The sequence below is a fragment of the Galeopterus variegatus genome, unplaced genomic scaffold (genome assembly GCF_000696425.1).
Source record: "Galeopterus variegatus unplaced genomic scaffold, G_variegatus-3.0.2 Scaffold7033, whole genome shotgun sequence".
In the NCBI taxonomy this organism is placed as follows: domain Eukaryota; kingdom Metazoa; phylum Chordata; class Mammalia; order Dermoptera; family Cynocephalidae; genus Galeopterus; species Galeopterus variegatus.
The window spans coordinates 22,358-36,528 of NW_007733144.1; the positions used below are offsets into that span (position 1 = coordinate 22,358).

Consider the following 14,171-nt stretch of genomic DNA (forward strand, 5'->3'; position numbering starts at 1 on the left):
GTCACTAAGCATTAGCTCTTGCAGCATTAGCTCTTTCTTCTGTCACTAATGCTAACACCACCACATTGGTTTCTTTCACCATTTATTTCTTCATAAATTGGTGTGGAGGATTCTATTTTCCAAAAATGGCCACAACATTATCTCCCATCCCCATCGTCTTCTTCAAAGAATATAGAGAAGTGATGCTGTGTGATTTCTGAGGCTGGCCCATGCAATGCTATGCACCTCTGCCTCGTTCACTGAAATACTTGTGCTTAATGGTGAGCTATCATATAAGAAGTCTAAGTATTCTGAGGTTGCCAGGCTGTGAGAAAACCCACACCACATGGAAAGGCCATGTTTGGGCACTTTTTTGATAATTACAGTCTATGACCATTTGAGTGTCCCTAGATGAGGCTCAGACATTGTGGGAATGAGAAAATGTAATCTTGCTATGTCCTGTCTGAATTTCTGCCTCATAGCATTTGTGAGCACAATAATATCATTATTTTTACCACTAAGTTTTGGAAGAAGTTGTTATATAAAAATAATAACTGGAATAGATTTGGGAACCAGAAGTGAGATACTGCCATAACTTTTGGACCAAGGAGTGAGCAGAAACTGGAAGGGCCTTGAATAGAGGAAGCTTGACAGGCTTCAAGGAGGTTGTCATGAAGGCTTTAAGGAAGTGGACAAAGATGTTCTTGGAATCTTTTGGAAAGAAGATTGGAGACCTTTGTTATATATACTAAAGGGAATGTAGCCAAATTGCAGCTGCCACAATATGGAAAATTGAAAATGTGCTTCATGAACTGAAGAATCAGGCTAAAGAAATTTCTAAGTAAAATGTTGAAAGTACCAACTGTTTTTTTCTTATAAGATATGGATAGAGAAAATTAAGCATAAAAGTTATTTGTTTTTTAGTTTATAAGAGAAACTTAGAGAAATATGTAGGAGCCAGACTGGCCGGATTCAAAAATAAATTTTTCTCATTTCTAGCCTCTCCAGATGGCAAAATATTCTCATTTTCCAAGGGCCCCAAGGCAAAGTTCGAATCCTAGGTACAGGTGAAATCTGAATGAGACTGTAAAACCCTTTGTTAACACCTTAGAAATATCTTAGGTGGTTTCTTACAGACCCTATTAAGTAGACAAAAAGGCTTCTAATAATTTAAGGGCATGCTTGTAGCTCTTAAGGGTGTTGTTTTCCAGCAGCATCACTGGGATCCTATGTTAAAGAACTTATTTCAAAGAGACTTGTGTGTGTGTGAATTTTAGTTAACTGAGTAGACTGAAAGTTGATCCACAGGAAGTTCACAAAGTTTTTAAAGGAATTATGTCAATTTCTACTAGGAAAAAGATAGTAAAAAAGAAGAGAGGCTTTTAGATCCCCACAATACTATGACTATGAAGTAGGCTGAGAATATTACTCAGATGCTAATATGTGAAGGAAGGGTGACTTGTAGGATGAAACCAAAAGCTTAGAGAGTGGAACCAAGAGCCATGGAGAAAAAGAAAATATCCTCTGCCTTCGGCAACAAAGCTTACAATAGAATAAAAGCAAGCACCTTTACAGGCAGAAGTTATAGGGTAAGCCAGAAGGTGGAGCACTCACATAAATGAGCTCTCCTCTGGCAGCTCCCAGTACCCCAGTATGTATATCATGAACCTGCACCAGCTTGCATGAGACACATACCTATGCACTACTGAAAAAAGTGCTATATGGAATCCTAGGTGGGAAGAAAACCGTCTTAGCAGCTTCCTTTCCAATCAAATGGAATTTCATTTTTTCCTTTAAACTGTAAGAGTGAAAATGCATTTATGAAATCTATTGAAGGTGATAAGTTGCAAAGTCTTTACTTCAATGTTGATTTAATAGCTTCTACTTAATGAAGACTTAGAAAGGTTCTCATCAGCAGCTTACTCAACCCCAATCACCCTCACTCACTTGAACCAAAGAAACGCAAATCCGTTCCCTCAAGAGAGAAAATTCTAGAATATTAGATTTACCAGGACTTAATATTCAGTGCATTGGCAACAAGTACAGGGGACTTTGCACCCTCAAGAACATTTAATTCACGTTCCTCTAAAATCCATGATTTCTAAATCTTGGAAATAGACAAAAACATCTAACTGGAATAAATATAGAAATAAATGTCTTCCTGTTTTCAAATAAAAGTTTGCCTTAAGCATAAGCATGATTATTTTTTAGTTTGCTTTTGGTTTGTTTTTGTTGTTGTCCTTTGTTATTATTTTGCTTTTCTATTGGGATATTACTACTTAGAACCAGCATAGTGTAAATTGCATGAAGCAAAATATGTTGACTTTTATGTGTTAACAATCTTCCTAGTTCAGATATTATATTCCTGCCATTGTTTAGTAAAACCATTATTTCAGCTCCCCACCCCCTGCTTGTATACACTTAAAATATTTTATCCCTGGCTTGGAAAAGTATATAAACAAGCAAATCCTACCAACAAATGTAAAAATTAAATCCATTATGAATTCCATTCACTGCTAACTATAGCATTCAATCTGATCCCCCTCTAGCTGTGACCATGTGCTTCCCGACTGCAAACGGAAGGAAGTCGCACCTGTCACCCAGCATTACACCGTTCTACACCATCTTCCTCATTCCAGCACTCTATGTTGGAGACAGGCTAACATTGGGCTCAAGTATGAAGGAGTATGAAAAGAACTTGTGCAAACTAAGGTTCCCTTGCATTCCTAGAGAAAACTTCTGGTGCCTACTGTTGATTCTAATATTCTCTACTTCACCCCCAGTCTTATCCTCTAGTCCTCCTCTAAGGACATCAACTTTAGTGTGTTTCAGATTCACACTGAAGGTTTGATAAAAATGCAGCCTTGTAAGCCCCACTCCCAAAGATTCAGCAGCTCTGGGATAAGACCTGCACTTTTATTCTGCCCTCCAGGTTATTCTCATACTGACTACACATTGGGACACACAGATCTGTCTTCTAAACCTGCGGGAAGGGAAACGCAAAGCAGATCTAAGTCCCAACATTCCTATAGCAGTGTGAGGGCAAGATAAGAGCGGACCATCATCGCACATCAGTAAACCCATGAGGTTATTCTGTTCCTCTACATTTTAGTTCTACTTTGCTCAAGAACACCCTGTCCTACTGGGGGTTATGGCATTTTCACCACCGGAAAATGTGACTCAGCAATTCTGTAGCATCATTTTCTGTAAAGCCTTGTTTCCACATCTGAAGAGACATACAATTTTAATTTGACCATTTATTTTATCCATTGCAATTGAGAATTATTAACGTACCAGATGGAGGTTTGGCTCATGAAGAAATTGCGGGGGAATTCTATTCCATCACGCTTCCCAGAGTTCTTTGGAGGTTTGACTGCTACACAAATGAGACAGCTGTAAATTAGGTTATGAAAACCATTACCTTTGTTTTGTTTAATCTGTTTTTGCTTGTTTTTACAATAAATGGTCTGTTATGGGGAGTTACAGTGGAGGTGTAGGTACATCTGATCCTTTTCTGAGCTGTTGATGAGTTAAGGATCTAAAATGTTCTCAAGAAATCTACCTGGATTCCATACACAGCTACTGAAAATGTCACAAACCATGGAAAGAGGCAATATGTGAGATGGAGATAAAGTGCAAAGATATGTGTATATATGTTGGGGGAGGTTGCAAAATAGAGAAGTTCCTTCAGTGAGGAGGTTAGAGGTAGTTTGACTATATCTCATACAACTCAAAGCAAGCTGAGTTGTCCTAAGTTTGGTAAACTTTCTTAAGAACTATACAGATCAACACAAAAAACGTTAACAAGGAAAAATTCATATTCATACCTTTTTGAGTTAAAATTTTGAAAAGCAACTGCTCCTTTATAGTAATGTCTCATATATCTAGGATAATCAAGGAATAAGACTTATCAAATAAAAAAGGTGGCAGATCACTAACTCAACCATTAATGCTTAAATAAATTTAAAACAAAGAGAAAAAAAGGAATTAATCGATTTTCATGAAAAGTTTTCTGAGATTGGCTGGATAAAATCTGTTTCATACGATATAGTGGTGCACTTCTAAGAATATATTTGAGTGAATGGATACACAAAGCCACTTACTCAAACCCCATGAGACTGGCTGAAGTAACAATTCTGCACAAAAAAACATGAAGAGTATCATATTCCCAATTCTGGAAAGAACTTACTTATTCTTCAGCTTCCTAAATCATTTAGATGTCTTCTCTGGATTGTTTCATTTTCTACTTCTTGTGGTAGAAACCTCGGGCCTGTGGCCAAATCTTCATTTTACCAATAACCACAGAAGTCCCTTAGAATAATTTTGCTCAATTTTGCTGCAAGTGAGATCACAAAAACAGCACAAACTGAGCATCCGTCTGGCTCTGGCCAGGAACCATGCTAGACACTGAACCCTATAACATCCGGGCTTTGCCACTTTCATTTCTGAGGAGAAAGAACCAGCAATTAGGCCAAAGCTGAAGCAGTTGACAGAAATCCCAGTCTGCTGGTCATCTGTCATCCAGCCTGGTTATCTCTCCATTATTTCAGTATGGTAAAAAATATATATTGAGGGCACCTAGGGGTTGGGGGTTAGAGATGGAGGGAAAATTTGGAATATAAGACAAACGATATGCTAATGACTAAGAAAGGAAAACCTCACCTTTCTCCTCCCCAAATCATTACTTTATAAAATGCAATAATATTGTTTAAAAATCAGCCTCATGTTTTCAGGAAGATTTTCAAAGATGTTTTTTCAAATAAGCTAAATATGTAATAAGAAAAGAGTGTTATAATAAAAATCATAATAACCCAAATAAAAGGTACAATGATAAACAACACATAACACAGTTGGTGCAGAAAAACTGGATTAGTGATGCTGATGACAAATGACGAGAAACAGCATGAGAGTACAGACAGTCATAAAAACGATTAAAAAGATGAGACGTAGAAAGGGAGAACCAGAGAACACTGTCCACAGCGCTACAACCCGCGAATAATAGATAATCCTCAATTTAAGGAAACCAATTAAGAACTTACACATGTTAAGGATTTCCAGACCTGCAGAAAGCCCTCATATCTGAGATTAAAGGAAAAGACCAAAATCAATACTAACTTTATCCTTGTTATATTTTCAAATAGGAAAAGTACAGAAACCATCTCTCTACCCCTAGGTCTATCTTTCTATCCCCAAAGTACTCTACTGAAATAGGTCATCTACAAAGAAAAAATTAAATGACAAAGAAACAGAGGTGAAAGCAAGGATAACTTTTCAGGGAAAGACTATGAAAAAATGTTATATTCAGTTAACCATAAAACTTATATGTACTATCGACCAAACAGTCTCAGATCCGTAGGGCCTCAGGAATCATTTCTGGGCCTAAGGTATCATTTCTGCAGACCTTATTAAAGACATTCTCTGAATTTCAGAGCTATGAATTATTAACCATTAAAAATGTGCTTAAAAAACAATTTTCAGAGAAAACAAACTTGCTAATGATAAAAAGATAATTTTTTTAAATGTCAAATTCCAAATAAAAGTTTGATTCTGGCAAGTCCTAAATGCTTGTCAGGACTAAGGTAACAAAATAGAATATTAGGCAAAACATTTAATGAGGAATTAAATTTTAACAACATTAATAAACATAGATTAGATTAACAGAGAATAGGAGGTCGGGCTGAAAAGAAGGCAGAAAACTCAATATTTTTCTTGATGCCTGAACACAGGCTTAATGCAGACAGACATAAGAAAGTGTCCCTCTTACTTCCTTTCCATTTCAAAGTTACAAGACACAGTAATACTGAATTAGGACACAGGTACACATTATATAAATCTTATTTAATATATAGTACCACCTGCATCCTGATTTCATACTTTCAGTATAATTTAACACATTCAAGAAGGCTACTCAAGTCAATTCAAAATATCTATGTATACCAATGTTTTTCAAACTTTTAAAATTAGACTTGCCTCTTTAAATAATTAAGCCTCATGCAGAAATCTTCATGTGGTACATAAAAAGAGACAAAGCAGAGATGCTGTGGTTGAAAGTATAGGTTGGTAGCTGGGAGTCTTTCCTGCCACCTCTTGGGGACCCTCCTGGAAATCCAATAAGGAGAGTTTGAAAACCATAGATGTTTACTATCTATGCCTCCTAGCAATTAAATTTATAATAACTATTTAAAGTTTAAGTCAAACAAGTTAAACATTGAATGGAATGTTGAGAACTGAAGAAAGCTAGCACTCAAATGAGCAGTTAAATTCATTAAACAATATGCTTTCAAAACACTCATTAAGAAGTTAAAGGGACAATGTAATATTTGCTCATCATTGTACTGTTTATTGAAGTAGAAAGAACATGAAAAAATTTTTACTTCAAAACTTCAGGCTAAGGGCCGAGCCGGTGGTGCACTCCGGAGAGTGCAGTGCTGGGAGCGCAGCAGCGCTCCTGCCGCGGGTTCGGATCCTATACAGGGATGACCGGTGCGCTCACAGCACTCACTGGCTGAGTGTGGTGCGGCCGGTCTCAAAAAGGACAAAAAAAAAACCAAACTTCAGGCTAATAAACTGAACTCATGGATCATAAAATGATACTTTTACTTTTACTTCCTAAATGATGACTTATCAGGGAGAGTGCGGTGCTGATAAATGATGACTTATCCCAGTTATAAATTAGTGTAATTACATTGCAAATTTCATGAAAAACAAACATAATACTATGTATTAGTAATGGGCTTTACAGAAACCAATTTCTTTTTTTTCTTTTTTTTTTTTCCTTTTTGTCTTTTTTCGTGTCCGGCAACAGACCGCAACCCTCAGTGTCGCGCCCGTACCGGACCAGGACCAGCAATGGGATCGCAACCCTCGGTGCTGCGCCCGCCCCTCGCTCAGCCAGTGAGCGGGAACCGGTCTGTATGTGGGATCTGAACCCTCGGCGGGCTGGCGCACTGTAGCAGTGCGCCACCGGGCCGGCCCAAAAACCAATTTCTTTACAAAGTCTTGACCAACTGTTTCCTGACTATCCCAGTAAGAAGAATTTTCCACCAAAGATATTTTCAGGAAAAAAATTTTGTTTCTTTGTTTTTCTTTTAAAAGTGGGGAATACTGTAAAACACAAATGAATGCAAATATGTAGTGGAAATTGCTTTTTCAGAGTCCTAACTGATCATGTCAAACTTCTGTTTCGAAAAATGTATTCAGTACAATTGAATCAACATATAATTAATTTTTTTGTGGTAACAGATCTTTCAGATTGGGCTTCTAAAAAGTACACTTAACTACAAGAGTAAGATTAAATAGGTACTTATAAAATATATTTACCCTGAAATGATTAAGAATATAAAGTGTTCATGCCCATATGTCAATAGTACATTTTAGTACTATTAGTACTAAATAGTACACATTATTTAAAGATCATTTTTCTTCCATTAATATTGTAGGTAAACCCACAATATTTATTACTTATATCAAGTGCAGGTTAAATTCCAGATAGCTTCCAAAAACAAATCCTTGCAATAAAGGATTTCCCACTGTTGGCTGGTCAGGTGAAATACTATGCTAGACATGTATGAATACAGCTGCAAAATGTACCAGTTCTTAACAAGCATGAATGTCTTTATTTTAGACAGCCATTTACAGTTTGGGTTTCACAGGAACCTGCCGTGAAGAGTCCTGAGATGTTGGGCTTGTGACTGTAAATACCACATAACTGGCTGATGTCTGTTCTACTGCACCATTTGGAGGGGGGGGGCCTATGAGGCATTTGCTGCTAACAGACAAATCCTTGTGATTAACCCAGCACTGTCAGCTACTAGTGCAGAAGCTAGATGGGCAAAATTGATTGTTTCTTTATAGGAAATTTTGCTGAAAAAATGGTGTCCAGCCAGAACAAAAAACAAACAAACAAAAAAACCTGCAACCAAAATGACTGACACAAACCCCAGCTTAGTGAGAACAGGTTGCCAATATAACCACCTTTTTCTTTTCGTTCAGTCTCATTTAGCCTGTTTCATCTGCTACACCTTCTGAGCCGTGATAACTTCTTTGTCTTCTTGAATGCATTTCTGCAGAACACTTTCACTGCTCTCCTCCACAGTATCTTGCATTTTAGCGGAAAGTCCTGTACATCAGTCAGCTGTCAGTTTTTCTTCTTCTGGACCTATTCTGTTCCCATTGTATTTTTCAGTTGTTATTTTGTTTGGTGAATGATCAAAAGCAGGAGATAATCTTCCTGAGAAAGTACTTTCCACTGTTTCTGTATATTTGAATCTCCCTTTACATACTTTGCTCCTTCTATTACAGCCACATATGAGAATCTGAGGTGATCTGGTATCTGAGTAAGTCCCGTTCAATATTTTCTCATATTAAATAACACTTGTTTAATGTTAATATCATCTCCTTTTCCATCAGAACAAGACGGGTGTCTACCTGAGAGCAGGTGCCAGACCTCCCAATGCCTGCTCCACAGTGCATCACTGCAGACCTGTGCTCAGGGTTCAAGGAGACAGATCCTTTCACTTTATTTATTTATTTATTTATTTTTCCCTTTTTTTTTTTGTCTTTTTTCGTGACCGGCAACGGATCGCAACCCTCAGTGTCGCGCCCGTACTGGACCGAGACCGGCAATGGGATCGCAACCCTCGGTGTTGCTCCCACATCTCGCTCAGCCAGTGAGCAGCCGGTCTGTATGTGGGATCCAAACCCTCGGCGGGAGCGCTGCCACGCTTCCCAAGCGGCGCACTGTAGCAGTGCGCCACCGGGCCGGCCAGATCCTCTCACTTTAAACAAGAAATTGAGAAATGAAGCTGGTGATTCAGGGATTCCAGAATCTGGCCGGGTAGTATAAGGAAAGTGAGCTTTGTTCTGGTTTCACCATGATTGCTATTTTCTAGCTGTAGTAGACAAACTGTATAATATGACTTCACATCTTCTGACAAGAGCTTCACACTGAATCCTGTTTCTTTAAACAGCATCTCTCGATCATCCGTCGGCCAGTACTGTGCACACTGAAGGGATTCTTTTTCCACAATTCGGTTTAGCATGACAACTGCTCTGGACTTTTGCTGCCAAACCATGAGGCAGAAGTGGCAGCATGTATTAGGAAGTGGACCCTGTGTTGGCATGTAACTCCTCTGTGCCTCTTCTATGTCAACTAAGCAGGCATTAATGTAATCATTTTCAGTATTTTGTAGTTTAACACGACTGTGATCCCATGGGCTTACATCTGTGTATCTGTTTTGATTTCGGTTTTCTGGAAATGTAAGACCGGGCCGAAAGCACGAATCTTAACTTGATGGGAAGGCTCATCTCGCAAAGACCAGGAGGCACAGAGATCGATGCAAAAGCAAGAGGTTTTTATTTCCGGCATGCTGGAGGTCGCCCCGTTTTCAGGACAGGAGCGGCCCCAAATTCACAATGCAAGCAGCTTTTATACAGTTTTTTTGAACGGATATTGTGATAGGATCATCTGTTGCTTATCTGTGGTGCTTTTCGATTTACAGGTGGGCATCAGTTGGCGCCTTTTGGATTTACAGGTGGGCTTTAACAGGCTGGCACCCCTTATCGCATTTCTCAATTGTTTACCTTCCCCGGGGTCTGGCTTGGTGGCCTTTGAACCAGCTATTTCCTGAAACCAGTGGGGGCTATTAATGTTTAGTGTGCTCGGACCTGACCTTTGTCACAGCCCATGATAAGCTGCGTTGCTTATGCATTGTTCAGTGTGCTCGGGCCTGACCCTTGTTCTGGCCCCTGAAAAAACTGCTTTGCTTATGCACTGCTACAAGACTGCATACATTAAGGTTATATTTTTCTACAATTCTACTACTTATATTCTATGCCCCCCTACATTACAATTTATTTCCAACAGGAACATGGCCACTCTATGAGGATAGTCATGGGACTCATTTCAAATGTCCAAGTACAGAGGCTGCCAGCGACACTGAGCATGGAACTCCTCCAACTCCTGCTGGGTGGTGGGGGCATGGCTGGCCTGAGCGGAGCCTGTGCAGTGGAGAGGCACAGGCCCCGCCCCGCGCTATCCAGGAGCACGCAGGCACACTGCAGTGCATGCACGTTCCCTGCCCCGCCCTGCCCGCATAGAAAGCCCAATTCTTATTCCTCTCTGAAAAACGGTTAAATTATTTTCATTTTGTTAGTTATGAAAGGGACCTTAGCCAGAAAAACAACCATCTTTGGGGTAACTGAGACCAAGCAGCACATTTCAGTCAGTCCTTAACTTGGGAACTGATAATCATCAATTCCTTGAGGTTAGCAGAAGAATGGAGAGACTGCCCAGAGATGAAATCACCCCCTCTTATGTTGATTTACTTCAGAGGGGTGCACCTGCAATGAAGGACTGAAATTAAGTTTCTTGTTTTTCTTACCTCTCTAATTGGCTAGTTGTAAACTCTCCCTCTTACTTAAAGGAAAACTGCATTCACGTTAATTAGAAATCCAAGTCAGGGATTTCTATGATGTTTGACTGAGGTTATGATCCTTGAGCTCTCCTAGGAGATAAGGGCTCCAACCTCGAGGTAACATCAAGGACTTGAAGCTGACCACAGACTCTGATGCTGAAGTTTCCAATCCATCATGGGACCCTGACATTTGACTCAGACCATCTGCTGGTCCCAGACTCTTCCCCTGCTTTTTAAAATTTACAACAAAGACTGTTACCTCATCTTCCTGCCTCTTCCTCTTTACAAACCCCAGAACAGGCATCAGAAGTGGGATGATTTTAGCCTGGTCATCCCCCAGATGCCGGTTATCTGAATAAACCTTCTAATCCTTGCATCAACTTCTGGACTTTCGAGTCATTTGTTTAATGCGAGAGGGCAAGCCAAGACTGGTCTGGCAATAACAATTAGATAAAAATGATTTTTAGAAATCAAACTAATACTTTTTTTAAAGTTTAGATTTAAAAAAATTTTTTTTGATTATACATATTCATTGGGGAGTAATACTTTAAGATACCACTTAGTAGGACTTCCATCTTCCACATGTTTTAAAACATGAAAAGCAAGCAGTAATGATATATTCAAAAAAGACAAAATTAGAATATAATCATTAAGAACAAAAAACAGAATGTAATATGCAAGTGAACAGACAACTGAGCAAGTTTAAGGTTGAAATAAAAGACAAAACATTATTTTTTTAATTAGGTAAATATGTTAAGAAAAAGTTAGAATTTCCAAATAAAAGCATAGGCAAAATTTTATCAGACTAAAAGGAAAATATAGAAAAGCTGGTATTATTATCACATAATATTTAGGGAATAAGCAAATGAAAATTATGATATCTTGATTTAAAAACAATCAATAGAAATACTATTGTGTGGAGAATATTAACAAACCATTATTGAAATGCCATATTGACGGAAAACAAAAAAATAAGACTATAAAGGATTTAAACACTGTAATTACACCTACATGCATGAAATTAGATGTGACATACCATTCTATTTCCTATAAAGAAAGAATAAAACTTTATAAAAATTCATATTTACAAACACTGATAAAATATCAAGAATTCAGAAAATCTCAATGGCTTCTAAAAAGTAATTTGCATTACAATTCAATGCAGTTAAAAATTAAATATAAATTTTAAATAAACATTTTTCTTAAAACAACTTTTTAAAAGTATAAGTGATGTGGTTTGGGTAGCTTGGGTTCAAATACTAGCTTCCCCCATTACAAGTTTCCTGACTTCAGAGTACACAGGAAAGGCAGGAAAATGCCTGGTTAGAATGCCAGAGTGAAGAAAATAAGATGCCCTGAAAGCAAATGATGAAATGCATCTGGTAGGTCATCATACTAATAGACAGTCATCTTAAAGCATCAGATGTCTCAGAGCAGACATGCCCAAAGATTCTCTATGAAAAGTGAGGGTGGTGTTAATAAGAACTCATACCACCTTTAAAAAATCAAAAAAACATGAAAATCTATTAGAAAAAAAAATGATAAACACGAGTAAATAAAATTAGAAGAGAAATAGACAATAAAAAAGAATTTTTAAAAAAATCAAGTACGGACTTCAGGTCAAGATGGAGGAATAGACGGTCCCTAGCGTCGCTCTCTCCCACAAATCAACCAATTTAAACTATAAAAACATAACATCAAGTGCATATGAAACGAGGAGACGTCCAGCAGGGGAGGCAGAAGCTCCACAGAGACCAAATGCCCTGCGGGGCCACCATCACACGATCTGGCAGATAGGCTTCACTGCCACCACCTGGCTCCATTCCCAACCCAGCCCAGTGCGCACAGAGTGGGGAGACGTCCAGCAAGGGAGCCAGAGGCTCTGCAGAAACCACAAACCCTGTGGGGCCACCACTGCATGATCCAGCAGGTAGGCTTCACCGCAGGCACCCGGCTCCATTCCCAGCCTGGACTAGTGCGCTTGGAGTGGGGAGACATCCTGCAGAGGAAGGGGAAGCTCTGCAGAGACCACATGCTCTGTGATGCCTTGGCGCATCCCAGCAGCCGGGCCACAGTGCATGGAACAGGGAGAAGTCCTGCATGGAACAGGGAGAATTCCAGCATGGGAAGTGGAAACTCGGCAGATACCACACACCCTGCGGTACTGCCCTGTGATCCAACAGCCTGGCAGAGTCCAAGCTGACCAGAGAGGTGGCTCCCTGGAGAGGCCCAAGACCCAAGGCAACCACACACACAAGGTACTAGTGGACAACTGAGTAGTCACTGAGGTAGCCATACCAAATTGGCAAACACAGCAACATCTTAGTCAGTAAATAGTGTCAAACCTGTGGACTGTGAAACCCCCTGCCACAGTGAATAAACATCAAAGAAAAGATACCAGAAATACAAAGAATCGAGAAAGTACATCACCAAAGGATAATAACTCTCAAGCTCTAGATCCTATAGAACAAGAAGCCCTTGAAATGACTGACATGGAATTTCGAGTGATAATTCTAAGGAAACTGAGTGAGATACAAGAAAACTCAGCTAGACATCATGATGAAATGAGGAAAAGTATACAGGACCTGAAAGAGGAAATGTACAAGGAAACCAATGCCCTGAAAAAAAATGTAGCAGAACTTGCCGAACTGAAGAAGTTATTCAGCGAAATAAAAAGCACAATGGAGAGTTTAACCAGCAGGCTTGCGGAAGTTGAAGAGAGAACTTCTGAACTTGAAGATGGGCTGTTTGAAATAACAAAAGCAGACGAAAAAAAAAAAAGAAAGAAAGAAAAAAGAATCAAAGGCATTGAAGAAAATTTGAGAGAGATATCAGACAACCTTAAACGCTCAAATATCCGAGTCATGGGAATTCCAGAAGGGGAGGAAAAAGGAGATTGCATTGAAAACATATTCAACAAAATAGTGGCAGAAAAATTCCCAGGTATAGGAAAAATCACAGATCTTCAGATCCAGGAAGCTCAATGATCTCCTAACGTATTCAACCCAAAAAGGTCTTCTCCAAGACATGTTATAGTAAAATTGGCAAAACTCAAAGACAAAGAAAGAATCTTAAAGGCTACAAGAGAGAAGCATCAAATCACCTATAAGGGAGCTCCAATCAGGCTAACATCAGACTTTTCATCACAAACGCTAAAAGCCAGAAAGGAATGGGATGATATATTCAAAATACTAAAAGACAGAGATTTCCAGCCAAGAATACTCTACTCTGCAAGGTTAGCCTTCCAAAATGAAGGGCAAATAGTATATTTCTCAGACAAACAAAAACTGCGGGAGTTCACCACCACATGATCACCCTTACAAGAAATTCTCAAGGGAGTACTGGGTTTGGTTCCTGAAAAATAACTACCACTGCCATAAAAAAACAAGAAAAATCACTAGTATAATAAAAATGGCATTCATGAAGAGAAAACAAACAAACAAAAAGGCTATCTACAACCTAAGGAACCAACAAACACAGAAAACAAACAGTAAATCCGAAAGCAAGGAACAAAAGACACCTAAGACAATCAAACAACCAATAAAATGCTAGGAATAAATCAACACCTTTCAATAACAACTCTTAATATAAAAGGCTTAAATTCCCCAATCAAAAGAAACAAACCGGATGACTGGATTAAAAAGGAGGACCCTACTATATGCTGCCTACAGTTTACAATACCCACCAAAAAAATAAAATACTTGGGAATTGAGTTTACCAAGCATGTGAAAAATCTCTATAATGAGAACTACAAACCACTGCTGAGAGAAATTAGAG

General features: G+C 38.8%; 1 pseudogene; it reads right to left on the reverse strand.

The window, feature by feature from the left end:
* Positions 1 to 8,167: 8,167 nt before the first annotated feature.
* LOC103607002 overlaps positions 8,168 to 14,171 on the reverse strand; it is an 18,776-nt pseudogene continuing 12,772 nt past the window's right edge.